The sequence below is a fragment of the Scatophagus argus genome, chromosome 17 (genome assembly GCF_020382885.2).
Source record: "Scatophagus argus isolate fScaArg1 chromosome 17, fScaArg1.pri, whole genome shotgun sequence".
Lineage (NCBI taxonomy): Eukaryota > Metazoa > Chordata > Actinopteri > Scatophagidae > Scatophagus > Scatophagus argus.
The window spans coordinates 15,307,829-15,333,781 of NC_058509.1; the positions used below are offsets into that span (position 1 = coordinate 15,307,829).

The window sequence follows — 25,953 nt, forward strand, 5'->3', positions numbered from 1 at the left end:
ATAAATAAGTCACTACATTTCAAAAAATGTAGAAGTAGGTTTTTATATTTAAAAGGACATTTTTCAAGTGACAACTTTTGTTTATTTCAGGAGTCAGAAATTGTTCAGTATTGTTCAGAGTCCACATTGGACTCTGAGATACCATGCTATCCTTCTGCTATCCTAAGGACAGAAAACTGATCAACATGATTTAACGGCTGATATTTCTTTAGCTCTTATTGAAAACTTTTTACAATATGAGACAATTGTTCCATTTTAGCATTTCAGTCTTCAGAGCACCACCCCATTACATCATCTCACAACATTACATCGTCCCACAACATCTTACTGTTTGAATCCAATAGACATCCTCAACTCCTTTTAGAGAATTGGATTGTTTGTTATGTGAGCCATGCAGGCGCCATCCTGAATTTCTACATTTCACTGAACAACTAATTCATTCACCTGATTCAGTCGTACCATCCAGCTTGAACAGTAGTTGATATTGTTAATTTAGTCTTAATGGGCTTACACCATGATATATCAAGCATAGGTTAATTAGCCTGATAATGTTGTTTGGATTTGAAGCAATAGCCGTCACAGTTTGGACTTCACGACAAATGTTAGTAGCATTTCTATGGAGTCTAATGTCAGCTAGGCCTAAATACAAACAAAAAATCCCCACCAAAGACCAAACCGAAAGAGACTGAGTAACATAACCAGCTTTTTTAGTACATAATCCAGCCACATTTGTTTGAGACTCAAATGCAGATGAGATTGTTTCATTGCTTTGTTCTGCTTGAGTGTGAGTGAGTGTTTTTATCTCTCATCTTCCATGTTATCTTTCATTGTTGAAGCATGATGTAATCAGTGGTATGAAGAGCAATAAACATGGTTAGAAAATTACTTTATAAACACTTTGAGAGGAAGCAAAACTTCTGTGTTACTAAGTAACAAGGTTGAAGCCAGAAGTAGCTTTAAGCAGTGTCGGACAGAAAATGTTCCCTTAGACAACCTCCGCTTAACAGCAGCAAATGATTATACAGCAGATTAATTATCATAACATCCTCCTTCCCAAACATAATGTGATGGCTAAAGCGTGTTTGGTTACTTTCCCAAGTTGCCAGGTAACATGTAGGTAATAGCAATCCTTTATATGTTCTGATCCTCTGACCTTCTGCAAAGACTGAAAGAGATCTTACACCGTGACTTAACAGGCCAAATTCTGTAGCAACTGTTTTTACCGAACACCTTCATCTCTTTCTTTTTCCTCGCTCCTAACAGAGATCTCCCTCAGGTCTTAATGCATCGAGATAGATTCTTTTAGATCACAGCCACATAGTACAGCAGGAGCTTCACAGAACAAATTTTACGCTAATCTCTGTATTGCTTAAGGGCTACAAGCCAAACAGCAAAGATGGCATAGCACAGCCCATAGATGAATCTCGGTAGGAGAGAAAATGAGTCAACGCTCCCTTTTTTTAATATGTTCTTTTCTTTGTGACTCTTTATCAAGTCTCTTTAACTTTCTGTTTTTCTCTTTTTGTCTCCTCTAAACTTTTGCAATCCCACAAGCAGGATTGTGTGGACATATACACACATGGGGGCACTTACCTAACACGCCCACATTGACATTTCTTTCCTTCATTATCACTTGGGTGGCATTTTCCACATTCTTCCACTCATTGCTGTTTTGTCTGACTCCCCAAACCCTGTTGTGTGTGTTCAAGTGTGGGTGTAATGTGAGGGCCAGCAAAGACAGAAAGGAGAAAGATTTGAAAAGAAAATGGACAGATTGATGGAAACAGAGGACAAGAAACTGGCTTATATGTGTGTGTGTGTGTGTGTGTGTGTGTGTGTGTGTAGGTCACCAATGTAGTCAGTATCGTCACACGGAATAAGATAATCACCTCTCTCTAATGATGTGGCTGGTTCTCTCAATGCAACCGCAGCCCACAGCGGTCTGATGTTGACAATCACCACACACATGCACACACATACCAGACATACATCAAGACACTCAGAAGTGTGACAGCCAATTAATGAGAGGAACAGGATGGAAGAGGAGAGAGGAATGAAGATTCGGAATTACGACATTCCTCATTGTCAAAACTCTTAGCGGCACTTGGCTCCCATCCGCTAATTAGTGTCTAGTCCCTCTCTTTCTTTCTTTCTTTCTTCCTCTGCTATATGTGCACGACAACTACAGTGCAATTATAGTCTTTGTAGCTTTTTCCCCTTCTAATTGGTATAAGCTGAATACACATGTCAGAAAATTGATGTTTAAATGCAAGCATAGTCTCCAAACGGGCTTTGTCACCGTTTTGTTTTACACCAGAGAATTGGTATATGCAGGCATTAGGTCCATTAGGTCAGTTTGTTTGCATTTATTTTGCTGTTATCTTTCACACATACATGAACAAACATTTTCATTATGAAAGGACAGCTGGGGTCTTCCTCCGGCTTACGCGTGAGAAAGATGCACTGGATGTTTTTGTTTCCATGTCTTCATGCTTGTTGGAATGAGTGTCCATAGAGGATGCGTGGGGGTGTATGTATGTGGCAAGTAGGTGCAGCAGTTACCTCAGAGGCTCACGAAGCAGCTGTGACAGTGCTGGCCTTTAAGCAGCCTTCAATCTGCAAAAGCAATGCATTAGCCCAATATGACACTCAGTGTGCTGTTCTTCCGTGTGTGTGTGTGTGTGCGGTGTGTATGTGTCACTTAAAGGTCACGCAGTCACTTACTTTTAATAAACAAACACACACACACACACACACAGCAAATGACTGTTTAGATTTGACTGACTCCCCAAACAGCAGACAGACACACGCAATAATTTTTGAGGCTCGTTAAACTGTAATTAGACACACAAACCTATGCACATATGCAAACAGGAATGTGCAAATTGCAGGGGAGTCAGTCAGCCCGTGACAAATGCTACGCCCAGCGGCTCTGTCGGTATGAACATCGACAGGTTGGTGACGGTGTAAAGAAAGATCAACTTCTCTCCTGCTTGTCTATACTCACATTTTCTCTTTTGGACTCTCACTTAAATGGAAAAGATGTTTTAAGAGTAAATAATGATTGTCCAGTGGATAAAAGGGGAAAAGATATACTCTATTTAATTGTGATGTTTTAATGCTTTCCTTCGTCTCTCTCCTTCTCTGTCTCTCTCTGGCTCCTCCTGAATGCCTTCCATTGTAGCGGGGCTGTTTGATGGTGCACTTTTTGATGATGTGTCCTTTTTCCCTGAACAGCGTCTGACCACAAGTGCTGTGTGCCTCTTTGCACGGCTGAATTTTAAACTCAATTAGCACCTGTGCACACAAATATACACTTGCACACATGCACGAGCACACAAAAGCGAGCTCAGTGTGCACTCTCTCTGTACACTGGCACAAAATAGACTGTGAAACACACACACACACAGACACACCCAAACTGCCCGAGCAGACCTGAGTGAAAGGAATAATGAGGCTTTGATGACTTCACTTGCCTCGTTGCACCATGATATCAACTGTGACCTTGACATGACCCCTATGCTTTGCTCTGATTCATTCATTTCTCCCTCCTTCTGTGCAAATCTGCCCTTCTGATTGGCTGAAGTGAGATGTGGGGAGCCAGTGTCGTCATTTATCGCCCTTTGATTTGGCAGTGAATACTGTTAAGTCAGACAAGCATTGTAGGTAGATGGAAACATTGAGAGGAAGTCTGAAATAGCCAACTCTCTTTGATTAAAAATAAATCCAAAGAACCCTTGTTGCTTAAAATCATTTGACTTGTTCATTGAGAGGTAAAGAAGCCACCTTTAAATGCTGATAGCTGGTATTATTCAAAATTCCCATGAAGTTTTATCTGAGTGCTATGAATGGGGCCACTTATTCGAAGGCATAATACGAAAGTGTTTTTGAAAATCTTTTTGGAAGAAAATGTAAACATTAAACTGCAAACGGGTTCAAATATTTTGTCCATGTTCTGCATCTGAGATGTTGAATGGGAAAGTCAGAAAGGTTTTGAAGTGTCTTGTAAAGTGTATGAACTGAAAGCAGTTGAAATGAGTCAGAGTGCAGTTGCTGAAAGCATTGAGCAGTTGAAGCGTGGGAGATGAAAGCAGCTGAAATGTCAGTTGGACCGTAAACGATGAAAGCCATTGAAATTTGGGCTGAAGCTGAAGCACCAGAGATATGCACTGTAGATGGAGGAAGTGTCAGATTGTATGTAAGGAGTGACAGTAGAGAGTGTTTGAGCCGTTAGTTGTGTCAATTGATTAATCGTGAAGTGTTAAGGGTAGCTGAACTTGGTGCAGGCTACAAACATAAGAACATAAATTTGAATCACTGAAGCGCAGCAATTACAGTTAAAAAACAACGTTTTCATCGGATCTTTCTCTTTTTTTATGTCAGATTGATGCATCTTTGCGGATAGAAAATATGGTTGCAGCTATTTATTTTAACTGCAGGTGACTGAGCTGAACATCATGACGTGGTTTAGGATGATGGCGTAAACCCAATCTGTCACCCCTGTGTCGTATTACCAATAGTCTCCCACTAATGGACATCCTTTTCATTCCCTTGAGTCTGTCTCTATTAAATGACCTTTCTGTGTGCATCTCAACGCACACAATTGCAAATGCGCACACTTACACACACCATAGGGCAACACGGCATGCATCATTCATTTCTGTAATCAGTGTGCCGTCAGTGCATTTGTCTAATGATCCATAATGCATTAGCAAGCTTGGGATTGGGTTTCGGGTGAAGGGACGTGGACAAAAAATTACTTTTAGAGACGAACACATGCGTGTGCATACATCTTGAATATGTTCTAACACCCACACATGCAGCAAATCTTTCGCAGGTCTGACTAAAAATAATGAGAAAGATAGCGATTGTTTAGATGCTCAGGGGCACCATTGCTATAGCTATATTCACCAGCAGAAGTGGAATGAATTAATCATAACTTTAGTCATTTTCCAAATTGCCCGCCTGTGACTAGCGAATAATGAGAGGTAATATCAGGCCACAGTGAACTTGGCAAATTTGTTTTCAGGTCATTGTTTGTGGTCTGTTGTTGCCTTGTTTTGCTCTGTTGTTCCTCATCTTGGAAAGGGTAGAAAAGCAGTAAATGAAGAGGTGGAGCACAGATTTTTTGGGAGGGAAAGAGGCAAAAGAGGCCTAAGTTGTACAAACTGAAGGTAGCGAGAGGGTAAAAGCAGTGAGGGGGAGAGGCTGAGGGGTTGATTGAGAGAGTAAAGGAAGAAGACACAGCATGCTCAGCTGCTGCCAAGGAATCACCTAATGAGAACCAAGGGATCCTTAAAAGTCCAGGGAGAGAGAAAGAGAGAGCGAGAGCAGTGAAAATGCTATGAAAAATGGTGCGCTGTCAGGTGAGCAGTGGAGAGAGAGCCGAGCTCTAAGTGTTTTGCCCTGACTGCAGAGAATACGTGTGTGTGGTTGCACCCATAAAAATCCACGGCCGTAAAGAAAAACACAGCTGCAACTGTGCGCACACACAAATACATGTGCATTCATATAAGAACATGCATACACATATACAGGACATGCACAGGTCAATAATACATGTTTCACGAAACCCGATGAAGCAGAAAGAAGATTTTTGTCTCCTCTTTTTCTCTGCCTCAGCTTTTCATTGCCCTGATCCATCTCAACCTTTCTCCTTGTGTCCTTGTAACACTTTTTACCTTCTTTTGAACCAATCTGTGCCCTTCTTTCCTTTTACCTTGTCTTTTCAGCTCAGCAATGCTTCCTCTGATTTACGCATGCCGCTCTGTGCCAGCTTAAGAGCACCATATCACCACCATCTCACTCTAATGCGCAGTGTGTCTGCAGGCGAGCCTCGGGCGGGTAAATTCATTTGATTTGTGTACAGTCAGAGGACTCTAAAACTCATTAAGACGAGAGATGGGGGAGCTTGTTTTGTATCCAGTTGTCTGTAAGTGTGTGTGTTTCTACTGACAAGATCTTTGTCCAGATGCTCTTGTGGAGAGGATTTGGCAAGGTGACAGTCTGGATGTTGAAAAAGGTCATACAGAGGCCAGCAGGGTGAAATTCCCCACTAGTGCTGATGTCAGGCATTTCATGCAACCTTGGTTTTATGCAAGAAGACTTTCAAAGCATCAAAAAAACATGCAACAGCAACACTTCTGTGTCACAACTCAAAAGATCAAAAAATCTTTTTTTTTTCTGAGACTATTAGTGGTTTGTTGTCGGTCAAGGTATCCCCAAGTGTCCTTGTTCTGTGGTACTCACACCAGAAATACACACTGTGAAATTCATTCATTTGTACTAGTAGCTTGAAGACATAATAAGATTCTTAAAGGTGGATATATTGTAAGGTTGTAAGTGGATATGGTGGTCATATATGCCTTCTCAAAAATGTACCTGCACACCAGCACTAAGGGGATACCACATGTAGACATTAAGAACTGTGAGCGGTCAGCTTGTGCTTTCTCCTCCCATGCAGGAAGGATTGTCAATAATGAAGACAGCATTTTCACATTAATTCTATTTGTACTATTCACCCCTCTGTGGCTCATCCACCCTTTGCTCTCTCTTATGTGGGATGGTGTCATTCAAATCATGCTACATCTCTTTTGTGGAGCAGTTTGTACTCAGCAAGGCAAGGTTATTTAAGATTTCATGGTACTACACAGCTAATGCGTCAATCTCCTCCATTTTGGAGTCTTCGGTTATCTTAAAGGTCAGCACTGTCAAAATGGTAGCAATTTGGACAATGGCACAAATTTGTGCATCAGACTTCACCAAAGTCGAATATCTACCTCACATTACTGCACAAATTTACGTTGCCTACACTGATGAATACTGGTAAATCAAAAAAAATCCATAGATTCCATTGAAATGCATTGACCAAGCCCTTACACTGAAGTCTGTATGAGAGCAGCAAAAGAAATAATCTTTCTGTCTATTTTAGCAACCTTTTATCTGAGTTCACCATTCATGCTTCATTCTGTTAACCTCATAAGAATCTTTCTTTTATTCTGTTCTTCATCTTTCTAGCACAACTGCATCTGCTCTCATAGATCATTATGCATTCATCCTTTCCTTGCTGTCTTCCCTCCCTATCTCGTTTTTTCTTCTCTCTCCCTCTGTCTCTAAGACTGACCCATGCAGTCACTACAGCGCTGTGATCTTACTCGCAGCTTAAAAGAGCTCCTTTTAGCAGGCAGGGTGCACCAGACCTTTACAGTATATATGATCGCCTAGAAATGTTATGATCCTTGCAGTATATACATCTAATTGGCATGATACTTAACTATATGTCATAGTAGATATGTGTTGGTAGGATCTGGGGGTTATCAGGCAACTTCATGATACACTGTTATGAAAAAATGGTATATTCTAGCTATGTGGAAGGAACTGTTATTAAACTTTTTTCCTCTCTGTTAAGCTGATGGAAATCCCCTATAGGGTGTTTGCAGAGCTGAAGTCAGTGTTCTGTTAATAGGATCTAATTGGAAATGGCTGGTGTTAAGGAAGTTGCTTGGGTTGTCTGAACCTAATCCTGTGAAAATCCCTAAGAAGTTAATAAGAATATACAGTATGTGTTATGTCCTAAATTTAGGACAGTGGTTTGCTAATGGAACTAAACCTTTGGACTCTCTGAGTTCAGCATTTGCCCTAAAGTTGAGAATACAGTAATACAGTGCTGTTTACAAAGGGTCTTTAAAAAAGAAAGAAAGAAAGAAAACACTTGAATATTTTGTTGATGTATATTCCCTGTACCTCATACTTTCACTTGCTCTCAAGCACTGCTTTGCCAAACATGTTTCATAATAAATATGATCTTACATTTTTTCCTTCCCATACTAAGAATACTAGGACTAGCTACAGCTCACTGAGGAATGTCTACATGGATTATGATAGGGCTACATCTATACTGATACCAGTATCAGGTGTTGGTGCATGTACCCATACATCATAAAATCATCAATCATAAAACTACTCCAGTACAACCATATATCACTCCAAAGCCACAAGCCCATGCCACTTGTACAGCAGAGTGAGTAGTGTTAATCAGCTGAGCTTAGCAGGTAGATGGAGGAGCAATGTCAGCAGTTTGGAGACATTTTAGGATGATGATGAAACTGGAGCAGACTGCAAACTGTATTCTTCTAAACTGTCAAGACTCTTGCAAGACGTGCAGACCCACTGAAACAACACATAGTACACGCTACAGTCTCCCACTCACCAGTGGAAAATGCCCAGTCTGTCAGTTAGCTTACCAACCCCTCACAACAAGTCAAAAATTCAAAAAATCAAAAAAATAAGATTATTCTCCAACTCCATCCTCTCTACTCCATGGACCTGGATCCCAGGCTGACCATTCCCTGGAGACGACAGCAGCACACTGGCCGAACTACAGGAGGAAAATCACTAAGAGTAACTATTAGATATAAAAGATGTTTATTTTTGTTGGCCAGATGTTTTTCTTTAACTGACCTGTCAGTTTTGTACTGAGCACTGACAGCAGCCTTATGGAGGTCTGAGAGCATTTTCCAGTTAAGTATAATACTGTAGCTTTCCTTATGGACGTCCTATGTTTTTAGTTTAGAAGTTTGTTTATATTGATATAGGCTAATAAAATTAAGATAAATAATAATATAATAAATGTTAGCTGGGATAGGCTCCAGCTCCCCCGCGGCCTTGACGGATAAGCGATATAGAAAATGGATGGATGGATGAATGATATAATAAATATGAAAGTGAAATATTAATCAACAATGGGCTAATTAGGCTAATTAATAGATTTTTTATATCAAAGTGTGGTCCCCACTTCTTCTGTTGTTGTTTATGAGAATATTGTGTGTGTATTTTATAATATTCTCATTTTATAAGCAATCAGTATGAAACATGGAAAAGACTGTCAAACATTATTTTCAACTTACTAATGGAGCTTAGTTAACTTAATTAGCCAGCTAGCCAGAGCCAGCTGCCATGTCGGCAAAATCAGCATTTGCTTGCTAGAAATGAGAAGCCTTGTCTGTCTTGTGAGTTGGAAAATTAAAGAAATTGTTCTGAAAATGACTCTGAATCACTGTAAGCTGTGTATGTGTTGTGCGAGAACAGAAAGCTTAACGGTCATAGCGACATTAACTAGGAGGGCAGGTTAAGCGTCAGTCCACTCAACAGTACATCAACAGCCATAATAATGAAAATGAAAATGGAAAGATGTACATTACAAATACTTGTATATCTTTTATTTCATTATCTTGGGAAGTTAGTTCAATAGAGCTTGTATTGAAAACTCACAGTATGTGGTTTCTGCCACTAGGGGGTCTCTCAATCAAAAGCATGAAAACAAAGGAGATAGCTGATGAACTAGTGAATTAGCATGGAATCATGGGAGTTGTTATCTTCACTGTGAAACCACTACCATTGCTGATGATGTGATTCGGATAGAGACAGTCACAGATGAAGGTAATCTTTTTTGTAAGTTTCCACAACCTCCCTCACCCTTATAGTGACAGGTGAACAAATGAAACATGGTTGGGAACATCTGGAATAATGTAAGTACACAACTAAACAAAATATTTAAGTAAAGCCTCATTAGGCATTTTCTTGGAGGAATGCTACAAATGATATGTTTAAGCCGGGTTGCTGTGGACTGCTGTATGGCAATCGCTGTCTCTGCAGTCTCTCGTTGTTTCCTCATAGCAGTGGTCAGGCCAAATCTGTCCTCTTGTGGCCCGGTATGAATTGGCCTTGCTGCTCAGCCCTGTGGGGAATCCTTGGCGCATGTCTGGGCCTAATTAATGCCCCTACTGCAGTCTCTTGTTAGAGAGGGAGATGGAGAGAGGAAGTGAGAGGGAGGGAGAGAGAATTAGAGAAGGGGACTATCAAATATTGATCGTATTTGCATAAATAGCCGCAGTTGTTTAAAGCCCTGCATGATCCCACTTGCTAGCTTTGCATTCTCCAGGCATGTGTAGGGAGAGAAAAAATAAAGAGAGGCTGAATGAGGAAGAAAATTGGTGATCAGAGTCAAGAAAATGCATGGCTCTCCTGCAATGCGACATAGTGTGAGCCTTTCAATCAAGCCACCCCAAAGGCTACGCTACCACTTGTTCACTTTGTAATTTGAACCAATTACTGCCCCATTAGTGAGACCATTGTAGAAAAGCAGACAGAAGATAGTAAAGCTTTTCTGTTTAGTTGGTCATCAATACAATAAGTTGAACAAAGCACTTGAGGAGGTAAAGCAGTCACTCTTAAGTTGTACTCTGTATATCAGTGGTGTCACTTAATAAATGTGGCCTTTGAAATAGCGGGCCAGTGCATAGATAAAAAAAAAGAAGAAAAACTGCTTTCTTCCTTTCTTTGCCTCACTCCTCTTCATCCCAGCTGCTCTTCAGTTTACATCCCATCAAGCTCTGTAGTCTTGGCCCCAGGGCCCTCAGTGAGGTGACCCCTGGTGACAGGTAGCTGGACTATACAAGATACTAAAAGTTAGTGTGGAAGTACAGAATGAGTCTGAGTGTACCACAAAAGTGCAACTTTGTATATCGAGGATTTACTGTTAACCAAGCTGTAGCCTTCTCTGCATTTTTAGAGGGTATGCAGGGGAGAACTTTGAGTCCCGCAGCTCTTGCCAAAGAACAAAGTGTTCGTATAAAATTGCTCTTCTGGTTGTACTGAAAGAAAAAATAAGAGAGGTGAAACTGCAAAACTCACAGAAAAGCAAAGCAAAATAAGCAAAATAATAACATTTCTCTTGCTCTCAGGAAAGACAGTCTGTTAACATGTAGGTATGACATAAAGTAAAGTATGAAAATATTATATCATATGAAATTTAAACTATGTTTAAGAGCCACTAGACAACTTCACACAAAACAGCAAAATATCTGTTGAAATTACACTTGAAAAGCCATTTTTTGGTGTGTTTCTATGTTTTGAGGTAGCTATAGTATATTGTTATGTTTCAGAGCTAAAAATCAAATTTATTAGAACACGTACCCGATAGCAGATTCAGAAGACATGATGAATGTGGTTCAGGTAACTGAGAGTGAAATGTATGCAGTCCAAAGTGGTGAATTTGTTGGCTCAGTTTTAACATATTGTATATACATTGGTTACTGTAGTGTTCATAAAGACCATCTGAGAAAAGTTAGTAAACCGGGTTTAAATGGATTTATCACTTGCTGTGTACATTTTTAATGTAGTGTGTTTCTGTTACTTACATTATATTCCCAGTGCCAAATAACTATAAACTAATGCAGTTCTTACACCACTGAGTATTATACACACATACTTAATGTCACAGAAAGTTTACTAAAGACAGTTTCCAGTCTGGTATTGACTTTTAGCATGTGAATGAATTTCCATTGACTATGTCTGACAATATTTTGTTTTGCTGTGAGAGATGGTGACGTGAAGTTACTCCTCTGCACTATCTGGGGTATTAGTGAAGTGGGCGGTGTGTTTTTCAGCAGTAGCTGGAAACTGGTGAGCAGATGAAGCCCCAAGGGAGTGAGTTTCTCTGAACCTAAACACCCATTATGTCTGCCATCATTAATGTACATGTTGTACTGTGAGTATTTACCTGCATTTGTCTTGGTGTTAAATGCCCATGCACGCCACATATACCACCAACGTGCATGTAAGAGAGCGAGCCTCCCCATGTGTGTGTTTGTGGAGGAGCTGAACTGCATATTTTGTGTATGAGAGAGCTAGCAGAGCTGATCAGTGTCCATGCTGAGGGCTTTGTCACAGCTGACCTATATTAGACGAAAGCAGCTGGATCAGTGGCCTGCAGGGACAGCAAAAGAGTTGTGTTCTAATTATCTCTGTAGCTAGCTAGCGACACATCACACTCGCACACACACAGACACACTTTTCGGCAAATCAATGGGAGCTCGTGAGCATCTGCCATGCTCCACTTGACGAACGACAGCGGCAGATCCTCCGTGTAGGATTGGCAAGGATACAGCGCCTCATGTCACACAATACATATTAAAACCCTTCTGTGATCATGGACTATGCCTTTCGGTGTCTAAATGCGACTGTGTATGACACAACTCTATTTTGCTTAGCAAAACATAATTACCTGGTGATACACTGCTAAAATGAAATCAGACTCTTGTTGTGGCATTTGGGAATTGTAGGAATGCATCCAGTCATCTTGCAGATGGATTCAAAGAGTGTAAATCTAATCTGTGCAGTATATCGGACACTGTTGCCATGGAGTCTCAAACTAACACATGCTGAGGGTGTGTGTTAGCTATAATGAGGCACAATATGACAGAAAGAGAAAAGCCCAGGGAGCTATTGCTAACAGCTAACAGTAATCACTGGACTAAAGCTAATGCTAATGGAAGGGTAATAAAGTGTGCAGAATTCTGTGGCATCCTCCATTAGCCTGGTAGCATTTAGCATTCAGCTCACTCAGACACAGCAATGAGGAACACGTGTCCGTTTCTGTTGCCTTGTTATCTCTGTTGGTATGAACACAGGTACATGTTGTCCCGTCAGGTGGCACACTCAGTGTTATTTTTGCATAAACCTTGTGTATGTGTGTGTGTCTTTTCTGAGCTAAATGATTTCACACATTCTTCTACCTTTAGGAGGTAATTGGACTCAGCACACACTCCATTAAGCTGTTAGCCTCTTAGTCATCCCCTCCTCTTTTTTTGGTTTCTCCTTCTTGAAATTCTCTCACTCCTTGTTCCCATCTTTAATTTTTCTCTCTACTGTTCCCTTGCTTGCCTCTTCTCATATCATATCTTCCTGTCCTCCCTCCATTTGTGGGTCCAGGGCCTAACATTCCAACCTGGGGAACTGAAGCATTAGACCAGGCAGTCAGGAGAGCTTCTTGTTTTGGGACGAGCAGGCACAGCCATACATTTTCCACCACATTGCATCTTCACCAGGGATTGTTTTATAGGCCGGAGCTTATGGGGAGGGGTACTTTTCCCATGACAGCATGACAGAGGGAGGGACATACAGTAGAGAATGTAAGAGTGTCGGAGCTCAATACTTTCTGCCGGGTACGATAGCGTTGCAATTGAAGCTTTTCTCATGTTTTTCTTGTTTGTTGCTCTCTGCAGAGTGATTGACAGCGAGTTCATTCAGTCGGCTCTTTCTACTTAAAGACATGAAGCACCTTTTCCTGATGAGACTGTGGTAAGTAGAGAGTATGCATGTGCACACACAAACACACACACGTAATTCCTGCAGCTACTTGTTACCTGCACCCTTACATATAAATCCCACTTCTGTCTCATATGTCCTTGAAATCCATCTCCTGGAGGAGCTCATGAGAGTTCCCAGTGGAACCTCTCAAGGATTAACCCACGTCAGTGAAGCAGCTCTAAGAAAGTGGGGATCAGACGCATGCCACTCACTCTGTTCTCTCTCCATGACCTCCAGTGTCTTGTGTTTGATCTTATGTGTGAAACCGTATTGATTGTCTTACTCCCTGTAGATGTTCTGCATTTGAAGCTGCAATCCACATTCATGGCCAAACACTTCATACAACAGTCTGAGCTGTACTTACCATGCATGGGTCAGGAATGCAGCTTTTCAGATGTCACAGAATGCAGTGATTATTTCGCAGGCTGTTGACGTGACAAAGTTGACCACACATTTTCGAAAAGGACTTATGGAGAGAGCAAAACAGAAAGAGAGGAGCGAAAGAGGAGTTGAATGCTGGCTGGCACAGTAGTAAAGTAAAAAATAGCAGGCAGGGCCGACCGATTATGCTGGCCCGAGGTTGTACGACTATTCTTAGCCTCAGTCTCCTCCTTTCTTCACTCTCTTCTCCCTCTCCCCTCCCTCCTTTCTCCTTAGTCTTTTCTTACTGCCAAGATGCCAGTGCTCTTCAGTTCATCTGGTGTCTGGAAGTACCCTTGACAGATCTACTGTCCTTCTCTAATTGGTTAAAGCCATTTAACTGTCTTTCATCCATTTACCTCCCATCCATTTGTCATTTTATTTACTTATCCTCTGTATTCATCTATTTATCCATCACCAGTTCAGCTGATAAAGTCATGCATCCCTCCCTTTTTTTTGTCCTGAGTTCGATTAGCGAGACAATATGGAGCTCTGAAGGGTCCAATTATGTCTATCTACAGGGAGAACCACTGAAGGGCAAAGTGCCCTGTGTGAGTGTGTGCTTTTTAAAATGTTGTAGGAACTTGAAGCCCTATGTACTCAGTGTTAACATGGTTTTGCACTGTTGCCATGGTCATACCTGTCATTGCTGTCAATCAGGGCGAGCACAGGGCAATTACTTCTGACAAGTGTGAGTGCTGTGTAAGCATTAATGCATGATGATGAACTGTCCCAATATAACAAAATAATGAAATAGCCGAAGGTGATGAATGAAGAAGTGTGGAGGCATTTCAGTGTGACCCATCCCACTTGTACTGTAGCCACATTCAGTTGAATTCATGGTTTGATGACATCAGTAAAGTGTAATTATTATTATTATTACTTGTAGTTACAGTCTAATAGTCTATACCATTTTAGTTACAGAATTATCAATCTGAGCAGTAATAAGATGATTAACAGACTTGGCAAGGGGAGGAAACAAAATTCTGCTCCACAAATTTCTGTTCATTTTCATTAGACTTTCCTTAAAAAATTACTAAAATGTAAAAACGTAAATACTCATTTTCAAGTACCTCAGAATTGTACTTCAGTAGAAGGAGTAAATCTACTTAGTTACTTTCCTTGTTTCCTTGTTCCCCCTCACTTGTTGCTTCAGTTTCAGGGTCCTATACTAGGGAAAGATATTCAGTGACTTAACAAAACTCATCAAAGAATAAAGCACATACTACATGCAAGTGTAGACAAATGACAAATGAAAGGAATGACCATCATCAAGTGTCTTACTAAGGCTAAAGGCCACCACAAGCTCCAAGAGCAGTTTCAGTGCTGCTTGTCTGAGATCATCCAAGTCTGTGGACCTCTAGATACATGAACGCTACTCTTACACAAGAAACTTCATCATTTGGTGTTTTCGTGTAGCGGGTGGAGAACGCTGTCAAGCATGTGTTGCGTGTTTGTTCAACTGGGTGTAGATGTGGTGGCTGTAGTTAGTGTATAAGATTGTTATTGATAAATATCATCACACATAACTGAGATGTATTTCATAATTTTACAGCACAGTAAACTCCTTTAAATGGTTTTACACTGATGTCATGCCAGGTGTATTTTGCAGAGATGAGTCACTTCCCTCCATTTTTTTCTCCATTTTTTCCCCCTTCACTCAAGTGCCAGTTCTGAATGATTGTCTCTGTGTGGGTGTGCATACATTATTGCATTTATGTGTGTATTTGTACTTTCATGTTGCATGTGCAGAAAGCTTTGTCTCTGTCCCCAGTCTCCTAGCTATCAGCATGTGGTTCCAGGAAGAGTAAAACTTCAAACAGCACCTTTTTGTAGCACTGAAGGACAGCATCTCATTAAAAAGCACATCAGGATGTGTAGTTCATTTGTACAGCTGTGAGGAAGCGGATGGTAGTGAGCCTGCAGGAGAACAGGTTATCAATTGTGTTTCTTGATTATCTGCAGTGCAGCTTATCAGCAGCAGATAAGAGAATTAGGAAGAGAATTATTCTCTCTGCAGAAGTGCTGCATGCCAAACCCTTTCTCAGTAACTTAATACAGGAATAATGTTATTTGATGTACTTTATTTTTTGTTTTATACTGCAGTCACCACTGCAAAAGAAACTCTGCTTTTGTTATTATTCTTACATGATTGTGTAATTTTTCAGATAAGAAAAAAGTTATTTACTCTCCTGCCTCTTCTCCGAGCTGCACAAACAGAGGGCCATCTGTCACTGTCAAAAACTGTAGCTCCTGCTTTGTATTGCTGACAGGAAAATGGACACAGTAAAAAAAAAAAAGTGATGACAAAGAAACATGTAATAAATGTGTCCCCCTTCCGCAGAGCTGTAGCTGGTATTTTAAAACGGGTGGTTTTGTCGTTATATCCACAGAAAAGTCAACAACTTGAACTCAGCCAGTGACTTTTTTAATGCTGGTTAAAATGACATATACAATTGTCCCAAAACTTTCATGGCCGTCTTATTTTTGAAGAGAAGATGGAATCAGTGATCATTTGTTATCATGAAAATTAGTGTTAGTTAACATAAGTATTATTAACTTGAAACATGACTGTGATATTCTATTCTTTCTGATTGTCTGTTTCTCAGCATCACTGTCTCTATCTGTCCATCTCTGCTTTTGTCTCCAACCCTTTTGGTCTCTCCCTCTCTTCCCACCCTCCCCTCACTCCAGATGATTTATGGATATCTTTTATCAATGTTGAAAGCAGGGCGCATCTGTTCTGAACAACTGGAGTCTTATATCATACAGGGGAAGAAAAAGGAGAGAATGAAGCTTAGGGATTCCAATGTGTGTGTGTGTGTGTGTGTGTGTGTGTGTGTGTGTGTGTGTGTGTGTGCACGTGCATGTGTGTGTGTGTGTGTGTGTGTGTGCATATGCGCACGCAATAGAGGGAGAGATGGGGGGGCAGCCACTGTCTCAGCCTTCATATGATTCAATCAAAGCCCTCTACCACATCTGGATAATAAGACAGCAGCATGGATTGCATGACCAGCACCCATCACTTAGAGCACACACACTTACACACCTGCATTCACCCGTATTTCGACATAAATACACCTGAGCCAGACACAGGTGAAAGGAGGGTCCAAACACCGACTGAGATTCAGAATTGTCTCTCTGTGTGCACTTGGGACTATTACAAAAATTCAAACATAGAAACAAAAGCTCAAAATCAGTCAGTGATAGAGTTTTCAGTTGCTTGATGGCCAATTAAATGTGTAGAATTAGTGCTGGCAGTCAGAGAGCTCTGCGTAAAGCCAGATAACGACCAGGGCACAGGACGTCACTGCAGAAAATGTCAACAAAAAGCCATTCAGTGCCAAGTGAAGCCTGAAAAGCAGTCCCAAAAGCAGTGAAGAACAGATATATTTGCATTTCACTTTTACAAACCTCTCTTGGCTTTTGGTATGACACTGTCAGACAGCCAGTTGGTGCACCACTTTGAACCACTTTAGCATGCTAACGAGTTAAACTAATGTGAACATGGTAAACATTATACCTGCTAAATATCAGCATGTACACATTGTCACTGTGAGCATGTCAGTGGGCACTGAGACAGAAGACAGCCCTGTGGGGGTGAAGGCTTGTTTCTTTGTGTACCAGTGAGACATAAAAACCAATCTAGGAAGTCCAGTTTCAGTGGGAATTTAATGAGTTTGAAAGCTAGAACACAGTAGAACAATAGTCACAAACAAGAAACAACTCTGGAAAGTTTCCACATGGGCAATCCAGAATCACAGTCTTCACATAACAAACAATTAACCAAGAATTTGTTTGCACATAAACTGGCTACCACAGCTTCTTGCTGGATGATATTACATTGACAAATGCCAATTCAAAAGCAATTTCAGCTTTTTTGCCATGCTAACCCGAGGCTGTTTTTGCCACCTGCAATGGTGGCCGTGAAATGAATGATGTCAAATGAATGAAGGGCCCATGTTTTTAATCTATGGTTGAAGGCAGTCTTAGCATGCTGGTGTTAGCATTTAGCTTAAAGCATCGTTGTACCTAGTGCACTAGCATGACCGTAGATTCTGTAAACCCAGTTCAGACCAAAGACCTACAATGAGAAGAGACCTTTTTAGAAATATGAAGAGAAAAACTGCAGCAGTGTGAACTGACCTATCTCAGCTTGACAAAAAGTAGCTGATGCAGTTTCAGTTTCTCAGTTTGTCAAGTTACCAGTGGCTGGTTTGAGAATATGAGGCATGTCACCTGTTTCAGCAGCCAATCAGCACAAAGCAGAGTCAGGTACAAACTATCAGCTGGTCAAGTGTTGTATGGACACCTGTACATTTTCTGAGCCTTTCTGTGTTGTTGTTGCTGTCAAGCCCTGATATTCACCTATCTCAGTGACATGTGTTGTAACTTTTGTTTATGTTAAATCAAGTAAAATGAGTTCCAAACCTTCCATACATAGCAAATTTGTTTTGATCATCTGGTGTGAATGCTTAATATACAAAAGACACTTAATAATCATTCTTCCAATTACATGCATGTCACAGGATGAAATGTGTTGCAGCCGCAGATTAGCGGTAATCCTGCCAAGAAGTATTTTTTTATTGTGTTAGCTCATAATCAACCAACAAAGCTGCTCTTACGCTTCGACTGATCCTGTTTTAATGGTGTGTTAGTGTTTACATTGATTAGATGAGAGGGAGTTCAGGGGCTGCGTGGGCTCTCACAGGATTTTTAAACAATATAGACTAATGAATGTGCACATATCGTAATGAATGTATGCAAGTGTTTACGCTAAGGGTCAATCTTGGGCAGTAATAACAGTCTCTCATCTGTTTCACTCTCTCTCTGCTGACTAAGAGCAGTGAGATATCTTGTCCTTTTCCCTCTCTTTTATTCCTCACACATACTCTCATTGATCATGTGAGCAAGTGACAAGAATGCAGCGTTGAGATTTTCGAGGGGAGGTGAAAGCTTCCTAGCATTTTTCCTCTTGTCTTTGTACTTTATCACTGCTGCAGCATCTCTCCGGTTTTGTCTTTCTCTGCCACCTTCTCTCCATCTCACACACTCTATTAACACAATCACGCATACAAAAGCCTGCGAGATAAAATCACATTCTCATTTGTCAACTTATATCTGTTCTTCAGCTGCAGCTTTTCACACTACATTTCATTTTCAGCTGGGAGTGAGTTGTCGATGCAGGTAATGAGAGGGTTTGAGCCTAAAACAGATCAGATTTGTCACAGAAACAAGCTGGTAAAGTGAAGTAGGTGCAATTCTGAAACTGTAAAATTCAACACATTCAAGCCTTGCACACTGTGAGTGTGTGTTTGTGTGTTTTTCACACAAGTGACTGTGTCTGTATTGTGTCTATGGGGAGGCTGTTGCAAATTCTAGTCACTCAGTCACGCAGCATTTATGCTCCCACAGTGACCTGCCTTGCCAGTCACAGCTGAAACACCATGTGCTTCAAACACCACAACTCACACACAAACAGGACACATGCACGTTGACTAATGTCACCAGTAACTGACTCCAGTAACAGTGTTAATATAAGAAGAACTGGAATATGTTCCTCTCTGAATTATGCACAGAATAAATGAAAGCTGGCATCACTCTTTGCTCACTTTAAGAGCAGAAATCTACCTCACATCCACTGTGACATCCAAAACAATAACAACCCCTCATTTAGAGGTTAAAAAAATAATAATAATGATGGTGAACTACAAAATAATAAACCAGCCTGTTCACTGACCTTTGTTACATGTCACTCCCGATCTGTCTTACTCAGTTGTCCAACTCTTATTACATAAAGGCATAAAATTTGAAGAAAAACACCAACTTTAAAATGCTTACTTATTTGTGCACTCACACAGTTTTCCTATGCAATGATGGGTTATTTCTGACATTTCAGATGTGTTTGCTTTTGCATCCAAATAAAAGGAAACTGTGACATTGACACACAAGTTAAAAACTGGGATATGTTATGACCTGGAATTATACTGTTCTTTATATGCATTGCATTGTACTATGATAAAACTCTATTAGTATAGTAAGAATTCCAGATTTAATAATACTAATTTTTAACCTGGCACATTTAACAATATTGAAAGTAATTTAGGCAAAATACAGCAAACACTATTTGACACAAATGTAACATCTGTCCATATTATTTTGTTAAACAAATTGTTGATGTAAAATGTCTAGATAAAGAATCAGACATCACTGACAGGGTGAATGGGAGAAACATATAAAGTGATGTAGACACACTGTAAATGAATGAATTGAAGATAAAAATGGCATGCTGCAGGTATGGTTACCATGGTGAAAGGACCCTATAGCAGACAACCTATCAAGTGAATTCTGAGAGAAGCCTGTGGTAGCCTTGAGTGTGATGCATGTATAATACAACTATGAATTTACTCAAGAGAGTGCATAGAGGAGACATAAAACATGACATATTGGACACAGACACACAGATTCATTGATTAGATAATTCATTTAAGTCTTCTTCACATGGTGTTTCAGAATGTACAGCTCGACAAATATTTCAAAAGATAGATAAAGTCTTATGAGTAATGCTCTTTCTTAAATTAATATCAAAACCACTTGAACATAAGACTCTGCGCAACAAAAACAAATTGTGATTATTTAACTGTATTTATTCAGATCTTAAACTCCTGAGGTCACTGTAAATCAGATGTCAAACTTCTCCTCAAGAATACCCAGTGTCGAGCAAGCTAACTTGAAATAACTAGAGAAGCTAAAAGCTGCTCCTCACTGGCAGAAGTTAATTGAGCAAGGGGCCATGTGACTGTATTTAACACCTTTCAAAAGCAGATCACAAAGTCTTCACATGAAAAACAACCCTGTTGTAACTCTGTTGCTGTTACATGATGCTCAGAAAGTCACTTAACATTGAAGCTATTTCTTAAAACAATGAAATGAGATAAAATAATGGTTGGTTTGGTTGTGCTAGCTTTGCTAACCCTAACGCTTACTGGGAAAAGTCAATGTGATCTAATCATATGGTGTACAAAGAAATACAAATTTCATGAGTCATGTCACACACACAAGTCTTTCTGTGCTTGCATTTTATGAGTTTTGCAAGCTCAGACAAGGATGAAGAAGTCAGGTGACTTTAATCATTTGTCAGCATTGACTTTTGGTTTCGGGGCGGCACGGTGGTGCAGTGGTTAGCACTGTCGCCACTGTTGTCAAAGCAAGAGGGTTCCAGGTTCGAATCCCGGTCTGGGCCCTTCTATGTGGAGTTTGCATGTTCTCCCTGTGCCTGCGTGGGTTTTCTCCGGGTTCTCCGGCTTCCTCCCACAATACCAAAAACATGCACATTAGGTTAATTGGCTACTCTAAATTGCCCCTAGGTGTGAGTGTGAGAGTGTGTGGTTGTTTGTCTTTGTGTGTTGGCCCTGCGATTGACTGGCGACCAGTCCAGGGTGTACCCCGCCTCTCGCCCGTAGTCAGCTGGGATAGGCTCCAGCTCCCCCGTGACCCTGACGGATAAGCGGTATAGAAAATGGATGGATGGATGGACTTTTGGTTTCAAACAGGACATGAAACCAGTCTCTTAGGTTATAGTCCTTTGTTTGAGCTATCCATCCACCCTTGTGTATTCCATATGCGGACTTTCTTGCTTTTTGTACTAAGCCACTTGAAATTTTTTTCTCGTTTTTGTACATTCCTAAAATGACACATGAGAAACTTAATCTGGATGGGACTGAGTGATGTACAGCAAGTAAAAAAGGCAATGCAACAAGTCCTGGAAAAACTTATGACATTAGCGTGTTAGTCATATTTGGGTGAGCTGTCTATATAAAGAAATGCAATCCAAAACCAGATAAACACTAATGATTAGTTTTTCATTTCTTTTAGGGAAATGGAAAAATAAGGAGCAAGGCTTTTGTGAGGCAGGACGTGACTGAGCATGAGAAAGAGAGTAAAGACAGTGTAGGGCATACAAAATGCATCAGTGAGCTGCCTCCCTCCCTGACACTTGACTTTTTCTCTTCTCTCTCACTTATTTTACATTCTATCCCTTTGCATCACCACCACACTCCCACATCTCCCCTCGTTCTCTCCACCCTCGTTTTTTATCTTTCCTCCCCTGACTGTGCCCTGACACTGCAAAGCTCTGCTCCCCTCATTAACTCTCTTTCATGGGGCTGCAGATGACAATAATTGGTTTGAAAACAGGAGACAATGGGATACAAGGATTATCCCCAGCTCACACCCACCCCCACTGCTACTCCATACCCACCCTGCGAGGACATCGCCGCTTGGCATCCTCCCCTCCACTTCCTGTCCTCGTCACTCTGCTTGTCCTTTCTTTTTCTTGTCCTTTGTTTCATAATTGTTCATTTATTTTGCTTCACCCTCTTCTTTCCCTAATCCCTTTCAAACTTTTTTATTTTATTCTCTTGAATTTTTACACACACACACACACACAGATACTTTCTTTATCTCTCATTTTTTTTTAAATCTCTAACCCCTTCTCCCCTCTTCTTTATTCATATTTTCTCTCAAAGAGCTGTGAGATGAGTCCCCATAGGGATAAATCATCTGTTCCTGCCAAGAGTGGAAGTGACATTACTGACACACTCACAAACACACACACACATACACACACACAGAAAGAGAGTTCTGTGAAATGATAATGACATTTGATTAAACACTGTGACTAATATGATGTCATCTTTCCAAGGAAACCATGAACCTGTGACAAAGTGACAGAGTAAAATGGGACAGTGGGAAAGACGGGAGCATGTTGGTGGTGGCAGTGATGGTGGAGTGTGTGTGTGTGTGTGAGGAGTGGGGAGTGAACAAAACACACCTGAAACACATGCACCAGACACCAGACAAACACCAGATTCATCTCACACAGAATGACAGAGAAGTGTCAAGAGTTGTCGTTCTACTCCTCACCACTCACCACGTTTTTCCCTGTCATTCTATCCCTGCATTGCCTTCTCTCCCATCTGTTTTCCCCTCGTTTGCATTTGTCTTAAATTCACTCTCTACTCTCTCCCCCACCTCCCCCCATCCCCACACAAACACACACACACCAAACTCCCTCCAGTGAGGGCTCTCAGGTTTCTGCTGTAACTGCTTTAGCGCAAGGGATAATGGTTTGTAATTCACTCCCAGCTCCTTTCTGCCGGTCAGGAGGCCCACTCATGTACAAGCAGAGAGAAGTAATAAGTATGCGTGTGTGTGAGTGTGTGTGCGTGTGTGCATATATGTGTGTGTGTACAGACAGGGTCCACTTTTTCAGCCTGTGTGTCCTTCTTTCTTTGTGATTGTATTTGCACTAATATATGCATTTGTATTTGCATTGTATTTTGGCAGTTTTTGTGTGCATATAGAGCCTTTCAGCCATGCTCCCTGTGTTAATGTGTCTGTTTGTATGTGTGCTAGTTTATTATAAACAATCTGATGCTGTGCGGGGATCATATGTTACATAACCCCATGTCAAGATTAAACACCCCTATCATCCAGAAATAATGAGAGTGCACACGCACGAATTCTCACACTGCAATGATGCAGAAACTCAAAAGCAACAACAACCCCCCCCCAACCCAACCCACTGTGGCACCATGGTGCAAGACTCCAATACTCAACCTCTCTGGAGTATGAATAATAGAGGGATCCCATATGTGTCAGCTTGTAAAACTAGATCACCAACTGTGGGCCTGAGGAAGCTTGGTAGGCCCAAGGGTTGCCCCAGGGCTTTTGAGGTGGGGGGGTGGGCGTGGAATGGTTGAGGGTAAGCAGGACTGGGCAGACTGCCCACTTTACGATGCCTCACTTCAGGGCAGCAAACACACAGTGGGGAGTGGAACAGCATAAGCAGGCCAGCATCTAAACCTACCTGCACAGAGCCAAATGGCAAAGAAATTTAGCAACTAACTGGTAGCATTTAGCAGCTAAAATGCTACATTTTCCCCCCAGGGCTTGGTGGAAACCAAAACAGAGCGCACAGTGTGAATATTACACTTCCATTTGCCTGGTGGATAGAAGCATGAATGCTCATTGTGTAATAATTACGCACTTATATGCTAACACCATAACAACTGAAACTGTGATATGTTAATTTTTTGTTCATAATTTGTTTCCACTGATCCTAAGTGGCTTAATCATCAGTTATTTCATTTAATCGCCAGGTTTCAATTGTATATTACTTTTAATGTTAACTTTTTTTTTGTGATAGATTTTTTGTGACGGAGTAGATGTCAAGCTAACACGTACTGCAATCTTAGAACACTCTGGATACAAGAATGAGACTGTTCAATATATTTTTTTTATTTATTTATTTAATTTTTTGTACCATCTCACTAAAAACTAAATAGTAAATACCTTCAGGGACCAATTTGCGCTGCATGGACTATTTCTGTACTTAAATCATTAGACCAGCAGGTGTGAGACAGTCTGTCTGCCGGTCAAATACCACTTTCATATGTGTATGTTAAATATAAAGCTACAGCCAGCGGTATGTACCTTAGCTTTCCATAAACACTGGAAATGGGCATACTCTTGCTTGACTTTGTCCAAAATGTCATTTTGGTTCTTGTAAATAAACATACAATCTATAAATGATCTTTAGAGGTACTGAAAGGCAGATTTTTTCAACTTGGACCCATCCAGGTGAGCTGTTTGAACCTGTTTCCAATCTTCATGTTAAGCTAAGCTAACCAGCTGCTGGCTATAGATTCATGTTGACTGTAGAGACCTGAGAGCGATATGAGTCTTCTCAACTGAGACTCTGCAATAAAACAAATGTATTTCTAAAAACAAAAAACTGAATTACTTCATAAGAAGAAGTCAGTTATTTTTGTAGTAATTTAACAAAAAAAAAAAAGATTGCACCTGGATTTGTCCACAAGCACCTCTTGAAGCACCAGATTCTGGGAAGTGCCTTAGAGCACAGAGCCATAACCAATCACACCTGTCACCTCACAGGTTCATTCAGCTGCTCTACTGTACTTTTGATTTAAGCCCCCAGACCTGTTTTCTTTGCAACAGTTACTGAACTTATCAGGCTCTGACATGGGTGTGCTGTCGCTGTCACAGTGTTGGTCCTTCCTTCTGTTGGCAGCAAGGTGGAGAGTTGCCTTGTTTGTCAAGATGTGCTCAGCAATTCAATTTCACAGCTTCGTCTCAGATGAGAGCTGGAGGAGCATAAGGAGAGAGGGGACAGTAATTGAAAGGCACTGGAGCTCATCCTGTGTCATCCTCTACTTTCATTTCTTTAGTGTACATATCTCTTATATCTGTGTTTGTGTTTGCTCTCTTTAATGTCACCGTGTCATTACTGCTGCAGCAATGGTCTTTCTTGTTGTTATCCACAAAATAATATATTATAAACACAGTTGACATGGTGCTCTCCCTCCCTTTATCTCTGCTTTTGTAGACCACAGAAAGCTGTTGCAGATGTGTCCAAAAAGTGTTTTGATCTCTGCTGAGCTTGGAGTCAAAGCCTTTTACTTTAATCAATAATTGAATTACCTGTGTGACAGCATAAATAATTCTACCCCCTTGAAAGAATTTAAATTTGCATGGAAAGCTCCACTGATCATTTCGCAGTTTAATTTAGATTGGAAATCAATAATAAACCTTATATATCTGGGACGACATTGTGAGCTGTTACAATTTTAGTGGCCTGTGTCTACAAGTTTGTCCTTGAATTCACTGTCAGTAGAACTAACAAAATTGGTATTATACAGTATGATTATATTACAAATGATGCTTATTTGGGCTTTGGCAAATTAAGTAATTATTTGAGTCAAAGTAACGATAACATTTTCTATCATCGTTTCTATTTTCTTTTTTTTTTTCTTCTTTTTTGGCTGATCTGAACATTTCCTCTCTCTTCATTGTGTCACTGCAGCGTGAACCAACAAGAGCTGTTAGTAGAGTGTAACTAGGTCTGAATGAATGTTTTGGCTGTGATTTTGGCCAGAGAAGACAGGGGCAGAGGAGAATGGTTGGGGGGGGGGGGCCCACTGCATAATTCAGAGGGGATGGTAGATTATGCGCCATCTGTGTCCATATCCCAATGGCCCTGTCAGATTTGATCCACAACCCTTGACCTTTTCAGATACTCTGTGTGTTTTCCACCCACTCTGTTGTGCATGGTGTTTTAGTGTGCATGTGTGTGGGTATTTGTATGTGTGTTTTCAGCCTGCTGCTCACTAACCTTTCCACTAGATTACACAGTGCAGGTCAGATACACACGGCAAGTTTTTCTGTCTTTATTTTGTTGTCGCTCAAATCAAAGGTCAGGCATTTCTGCTAGAATATGAGATTTTACTGGCACTAAATACACTACCTGAATAGGTCACATGTAACACTCTATAACTTTGGAATAAAATGCTTATTTGCTTT

The 25,953-nt window shown here is 40.7% G+C and overlaps 1 protein-coding gene across 1 annotated transcript in view; it reads left to right on the forward strand.

Annotated features, from left to right (window-relative positions):
* Positions 1-25,953, forward strand: part of dlgap3 (discs, large (Drosophila) homolog-associated protein 3) — a 118,546-nt gene that overhangs the window by 56,676 nt on the left and 35,917 nt on the right. The window contains exon 4 of the mRNA XM_046417738.1: positions 13,065-13,140. The gene's annotated coding sequence lies outside the window, so the exon portion shown is untranslated. The remainder of the gene's footprint in view (positions 1-13,064; positions 13,141-25,953) is intronic.